This window comes from Chrysochloris asiatica, unplaced genomic scaffold, assembly GCF_000296735.1.
Source record: "Chrysochloris asiatica unplaced genomic scaffold, ChrAsi1.0 scaffold00009, whole genome shotgun sequence".
Taxonomy (NCBI): domain Eukaryota; kingdom Metazoa; phylum Chordata; class Mammalia; order Afrosoricida; family Chrysochloridae; genus Chrysochloris; species Chrysochloris asiatica.
Genome location: NW_006408527.1, coordinates 2,567,241 through 2,574,742, shown reverse-complemented (window position 1 = coordinate 2,574,742; position 7,502 = coordinate 2,567,241). Strand labels below are relative to the sequence as shown.

The following is a 7,502-nucleotide window of genomic DNA, read 5'->3' as shown; positions in this document are numbered from 1 at the left end:
CAGATTTGTTAGATTTTTATCAATCACATCTTTAGAATGTGCTACTGTGTGTTATCTGTGTATAATAAAATAAATGCAAGAATGGTTCCAAATTTCAAAAACAACATAATAATGAAAATTTTAATATGAAACATTAAAAAGTTACAAGGATTCCCTTTACCCCATTACATTTGTGAAATATAATCCTTTTTTATGCTTTTAAAGTTAAAATTGTAATTTTCATTTTTATGAAGATGAACTGTTTAGATGGCTTACCTTTATTTTTCAATTAAAAAGACTAAATAATAGACTGAATTACTTTTATTCATATACACATCAAGTTACTGAAATGGTTACTGCATGGAATTTTCCATTTAACAATGGCACTTGCAGGTATAAAGATGTGGAGATATGTACAGCCTTCAGATGTTTACTTGAAAAGATTCTTCAACAGCAATTGGATACTGGGTTTCTTCATCTAGCTCTGGAGATTCACAAATTCTCCATAAGCAAACTGATGTATTTGATTTTGATGACTAACTATAGTTCTAGGAATCTGGCCAGGATCTCCCCATGGAAGAGACCTACAAATAGGACACGTCACAGGAACCATCTGAAATAGGTGATTACTGTTACAGTGATCCAGTGAACGCTGCCTGGAAAAACTGGATTCTTGACACAATGGACACTTAAAAGTGGGAATCCCAGAAAAACATGTATTCTCTCAATAAATTTCTGTGTTATCAGATTTGGATGTTTCATTGTATTACAGTTACCTAATGAATCTTGAGAGATCTGAAAGTTTGGAATGATAGAAGAAACACCATATTCATCCTGATACTTCTTACAAGATTTGTAATGATGTCTCATGAGATAGAATTTAATCTGTTTTGCACTGCACCTGCCGCTACCAGAAAACTTCCTCATGATATTTTCAAGCTCTAAAGCCCATTGGGGCATGCACTCTCTTCCAGTTACATTTCCATGACAGAGAGGACAATGTATTCCACTTTCTTTCATTACAGTCAGTGAACATTTTCTACAGAAAACATGCTGACAGGCCGCAGGCTGTACAGGCGTTTTGAGCATCTCTTGACAGATGGAGCAATAGAAATCACTTCCGTGTAAGACGTGGCTTCAGAGAGGTCCTTGGCCAAGGCCGAGGGGCGGGGATCACAGGGGTGGAGGCTGCAGCCCAGGTAGAGGTGGTGGCCTGGAGTGATCCTGGGTACTTATGGTCTTAATATGGCAACTCCCCTTCCCCCCCCATACAATTCTAGCTGTAAGAATAAAAAGAATCAGCAGACCAAATACCCATTACAAAAACGGAAGTTGGAAAGCTAGGATTAGCCGGACTTTAAAAAACAACAACAAAAGACACACAAACTCAAGGTCATGGATGCCATACAGTCAGTTCTAACTCATGGTGAATCTATAGGACAGAGTAGAGCTGCTTCATAGGGTTTCCAAGACTGTAAATCTTTACCCAGAAGCACCTAGTTCATCTCTCTCCCTTCCCCCATGTGGCTGGTGGGCTCACATTGCTGACTTTTCAGTTAACAGCCCAATGCTTCACTAACAATGGCACCAGGGCTTGTTCATAGAACTTAAGATGTGTGACATAACAGGATCTTGACTAAAACAAGTGAAAGCTAGCAGACTGGCTATATCTCTTTCTTAGCTGGGGCAGGCAACCCAACAAATTTTTGTTTTATTTAAAAATGTTTTAATGTGCTTTTGGTGAAAGTTCATACAGCAAATTAGTTTTCCATTCATTAATCCATACACAGATTGTTCTGTGACATTGATTACCTTCTCGGCAATGTGTCAGTATTTTCCCCGTTGCCATCCTGGGTTCCCCGCTTCCATTAGTCTGTTTTCCCTGCCCTTTCCTCCTATCCATATTTGATTTTGGGCAAATGCTGCCCTTTAGGTCTCCTGTAGTTCATTGTTTTAAGGAATACATTCCTCATGAGAGTTACTGTTTATTTTATAGATTTGTCTATCATTTGGTTAAGAAGAGGTCTCTGGGAGTGACTTCAATTGCACATTTGATGTGTGACTTAGGATAGTAGTCTTTATTTCTATCAGACCAGCAAGTGTGGTCTTTTCTATAAATTCAAATTTTGTTCTATATTTTCCTTCCATTCTGACTTTATATTTTGTCCCTGGCCAGAATGGTTGGTAGTAGTAGTTGGGTACCATCAATCAAGTCCTTTTGGTTTCAGGTTAAAGGAGGCTATGGATCTAATTGCTTCCTTGAATCTTTGGTCTTCTTTTCTCTCCATTACTTTGGGCTAGAAGAGACAGTTATATCTTAGATTTTGTTGTTATTGAGTGTCGGCGAGTCGGTTCCGACTCCTAGTGACCCTGTGTAGGGTTTGCGAGGAGCAGCTGGTGATCTTGAACAGCCGACCTTGAGGTTCAAACTGCCTTGGCATTCCAGCTCATTAGCCCACAGTATCACATCAGGACTCCATCTTAGATGGCTACTTGCAAGCTTTTCAAACCCCAGAGACTTCTCAACAAATTAAGATGTAGAACATTGCCTTTATGTACTATCTTATGCCAACTCATCTAACTCTCATCTGAGACTATGGTCCTTAGCCTTCAAGCCCAGTAGTTTAGTCCCCTGAGGTATTTGGTTATGTCTAAGAAGTTTCCCTAAGGAGCTCTGGTAGCGTAGTGGTTACGAATCGGGCTGTGAGCCTTAAGGTCAGCAGTTTGAAACTCCCAGCTGTTCTGTGGGAGAAAGATGAGGCATCTGCTCCCATAAAGATTTATAGCCTCGGAAACCCTGTACAGGCTCACTATGGTCAGAATCAACTCGACAGCACTTAACAACAATAATAAGTTTCCATAGCTTAGCTATGCCCCCTCTGTGCTTTATTATATAAATAAATACACATGAAGAGCAGACAAATATATATAGGAAAAGCAACAACCATACATGTGGGTGTAGTCCTGCACAACCTCTCACACCTATCTAGCATACATATCTACTTATATATTCACTCACACATTATTGTTTGTTATTTTGTTGCATGATTATATACGTTACAGAATTTACTGTAGTGGTCCTTCTGTTCTTTCTTGCCTCTCAGTGTCTTTCTTTGTCATCATCATGCTATGCTGGCTTCCCTTGTAATATGTATTATCTTTACTTTTGCCAAAATGAATACATGTCTGAACCACAAGATTGGTGATTCAAACTCTCCAGCCGCTCCTTGGAAACCCTATACAGTGTTTGAATCAGAACCGACTTGAAGGTACTTAACACCAACACCAACACCAACACCAACAAGGAGCCTTGGTTGCACTGTAGGTTGGATATTGAGCTGCTAACCAAAAGGCTGATGGTTCAAAACCTCCTGCTGCTCTGTTGGAGAAAGATGAGCCTGTCTGCTTCCAGAAAAATTTACTCTGGAAAACTCGTTATAGGTTTGCTATGCATCACAATTGACTCGATGGCACCGGGTTTTGGAAGGAGCCCTAGTGGTGTGGAAGGTTAAGCACTGCAGTGCTAATGGAAATATTGGCAGTTCAAACCCACCATTTGCTCTGTGGAAGAAAGGTGAGGCAATGTGCTTCCATAAAGGCTCACAAACTCAGACATCCTATGCAGCAGTTCTACTTTGTCCTGTAGGGTTGCTGTGAGTTGGAATCAACTCAATGGCAGTAAGTTTTGTATTGATTTACTATCTAGTTAGTGATTCTTCTTCCTTCCCACTCCTATTCCTGGTAACTACCCCAAAACTATTCTTTCGTTCAATGTGTAAATCTATGCTCTGCTTTTTTTTAATTAATAGTGCTCTCAAACAATATTTGCCTTTTTCTAATTGACTTATTTCACTCCATGTAACATCTTCCAGATTCATCCATGTTGTAAGACATTTCATCATTTTTCCTTATTATTGTATAGTATTCCAATGTATGTATGTCATATAATTTATTTATTCATTTTTCCACTGATGGACACTTAGGTTGTTTCATTCTTTTTGTTCTTGTGGTGAACCTGGTTGTGCTTATGTCTGTTCATGTCATAGCTTTTAGTTCTGTAGGATATATACCTAGGAGGGGGATTACTGGATCATATGATATTTATGTTGTTGTTGTAGTTAGATGTAATCCAGTTGCTACTGTCTCAGCAACCTCATGCACAACAGAACGAAATACTGCTTGGTTCTCCATCAACCTCACAATTGTCAATATGCTAATCACATTGCTGCTGCCACTGTGCCAGTCTATTTAGTTGAAGGTCCCTCTTTTTCACTGACCCTCAACTTCACCAAGCGTGATATCCTTCTTCAGGGACTGGTCCCTTCCAATAATGTGTCCAAAGTAGGAGAAAACATGTCTGGCCATCTTATCTTCTAAGGAGCATTCTAGTTATACTTCTTCCAACACAGATCTGTTTGTTCTTCTGGAAGTCCACGGTGCTTTTAATATTCTCCTCAATGCCATAACTCAATGCAACAATTCTCTGGTCTTCCTTATTCATTGTCTAACTTTCATATGTATATGAAATTATTGAAAATACCATGGCTTAGGTCAGAGATGCATCTTGGGTCAGAGATGTTAGTCCTTAAACTAACATCTTTGCTCTTGAGCACTTAAAAAAGGTCTTGTGCAGCATATTTGCCTAATGCAGTACACCATTTGATTTCTTGGCTGCTGATTCTATGAATGTTGATGGTTGATCTGAGCTAAATGAAGGCTTTAACAACTTCAATCTTTTCTTCTTTTATCTTGATGTTATTTATTGGTACAATGGTGAGGATTTTTTTTTTTTTTTTTACACATTGAGGTGCAACCCATATGGAAAGTTGTGGTCTTTGATCTTCATCAGTAAGTATTTTTAAGTCCTCTTTGCTTTTAACAAACAAGGTTGTATCATCTTCATATCTCAAGTTGTTAATGAGTCTTCTTCCAATCCTGATGCCATGTTTTTCTTCATGTAATCCAGCTTCTTTGATTATATACTCAGCATACAGATTGAATAGGTATGGTGGAAGAATACAACCCTGGTGCACACCTTTCCTAATTTAAAACCATTCAGTGTTCCCTTGTTCTGTTTGAACAACTGCCTCTTAGTCTGTATACAGGTCCCTCATGAATGCAATTAAGTGTTCCAGAATGCTCATTCTCTGCAATGTTGTCCATAGCTTGTCATGATTCACACAATCGAAAGTCTTTGGGTAGTCAATAAAGCACAGCTAAGCATCTGTATTGTCTGCTTTCAGCCAAGATCTTTTTGATGTCTGCAGTGATATTCCTCATTCCATGTCCTCATCTGAATCCAGCTTGAACCTCTCGAAGTTCCCTGTCAATGTACTGTTGCAGCCGTTTTGAATTATCTTGATCAAGCTTTAACTTGCGTATTATATAAATGCTATTGTCCAGTGACTGCAACATTCCGCTGGACCTCCTCTTTTGGGAATGGGCACAATTATGGATCTCTTCCAACCAGTTGGCCAGACAGCTGTCTTCCCAGTTTCTTGGCATAGATGAGTGAGTGTCTCCATCTTACATCAGCACATGAAGGTCCCAAAGACTTTACTTCATTTGCGTCATCACAGTCAACTCTACTTTGAGGAGGCAACTACTCTCCAGTTGTATTTTGAGTATCTTCCAATGTGAAGGCCTCGTCTTCCAGGATTATGTCTGACAGTATTCTTGTGCTCTTCATCATGTTTCAATAGTCAGTATTCTGGTGCTAGCTGACAGTGTTTCACTGCTACCCATAAGGTTTTCAGTGGCTAAACATTTGGAGGTAGTCCACCTCTCCTTCTTCTGAGCCTACCTTAATCTGGAAGCTGGAAGCATGCCACTCGCAATTCAAGTACCAGCAGGACCACCCATGGTGGACGGGTTTCAATGGAGCTTCCAGAGAAAGACTTTACCTCTAAAAAAAAAATTGACTAGTGGAAAACCTTATGAGTATCAGCTGAACACTGTCAAATATAGTGCTGGAAGATTGAAAGGTGCTCAAAATCCAACTGGGGAAGACCTGGCTCCTCAAAGTAGACTCAAACTCAATGCCGTGTATGGAGCAAAGCTTTTGGAACCTTCATTTGCTGAAGTGGCATGACTTTAAATGAGAAGAAACCGCTGCAAACCTCCATTGGAATGTGGAATGTATGAAGTATCCATCTTGGAAAAGTAGAAATTGTCAATAATATAATGCAACACATAAAGATCAATATCCTAGGTATTAATGAGCTGAAATGGGGCTGGTGTTGGCCATTTTGAATCAGACAGTCATACAGCTCTCATGCTGAGAAAGACAAATTGAAGAGGAACAATAATATCACATTCATCATCAAAAATAACATTTAGAGATCTATCCTGATGTAGAATGCTGTCGCTGACATGAAAATATCCATAAAACTATAAGGGAGACCAGTTAATACAACTATACTGCAAATTTACCACTAATCACAAATGCCAAAGATGAAGAAATTGAAGATTTTTATCAACTTTTTCAGTCTGAAGTTGATCAAACATGCAAACAAGAGCCAGTAGCATAAATGGTGACAATACATGTGGACTTAACTGGATAAAACTCACAGGAATCCAATAGGTTACATCTGTGAAAAGAGATGATGGAGAAGCTCAGTGTTTTTATTCAGAATAAGCCCAGGGGTCAAGTGCAAGTGAAGTTCAGGTTGAAGCTGAAGAAAATTAAAACAGTTCATAAGAGCTGAAGTATAACCTCGAATAAGTCCCACCTTAACTTAAAGACTACCTTAAGAATAGATTTGACACATCAAACACTAATTACCAAAGACCAAACATATTGTGGAATGACACAAAAACATTATACATGAAGAAAGTGGTGGTGGTGGTGTGCCATGGAGTTGGTTCTGACTCATAGCGACCATTACTCTAAGGTTATAAATCTTTACAGGAGCAGAAAGTCTCTTTCTTCTGAGGAACAGCTGGTAGTTTCAAACTGCTGACCCTGAGGTTAGCAGCCCGATTCGTAACCTATGCTACCAGAGCTCCTTATAAATAGAAAGTCATTAAAAAGACAGGAAGAGACCAAAGATGGCAGACTAGGTCCATACACTATCTAGACCCTCTACAGCAATGGCCTGAGAAACCAAGTGAAACAGATATAGATGTAGTCCTGGAACTGCGAACTCCAAGGGAAAGGATAAGGAAGTAGATCAAATACTGATGAAAGGCACAGAGCAGTCTCTGATCAGCAGTGAGCATGGAGTAGTACACTGCCAAATGGTAGTAAAGGGGAGTAAGCTTGGGTGTGGCAGCTTCCTCTGGTTGAGGACAAGTCCAACTTGGAGCATTTAATTTTCCCAGAAGCTGTGGGATAAATGCCTTATTCCTGAAAGCAGGATCTGGGTAGAAAACCACAGCATCCACTACACCAGTTTTTATGAAGTATTTACTCCTAAGTCCTAGTGTGGTGCTTCAGGATAATGCACTGGACTTCAAGGTTGGTTGAACAGCAAAGTTGGTGGTTCAAACTCACCAGCTGAGCCTCAGAAATACAATACAGG

The 7,502-nt window shown here is 39.5% G+C and overlaps 1 pseudogene; it reads right to left on the bottom strand.

Annotated features, from left to right (window-relative positions):
• Positions 1 to 401: 401 nt before the first annotated feature.
• LOC102826432 lies at positions 402 to 1,882 on the bottom strand (annotated as a pseudogene).
• Positions 1,883 to 7,502: the final 5,620 nt, after the last annotated feature.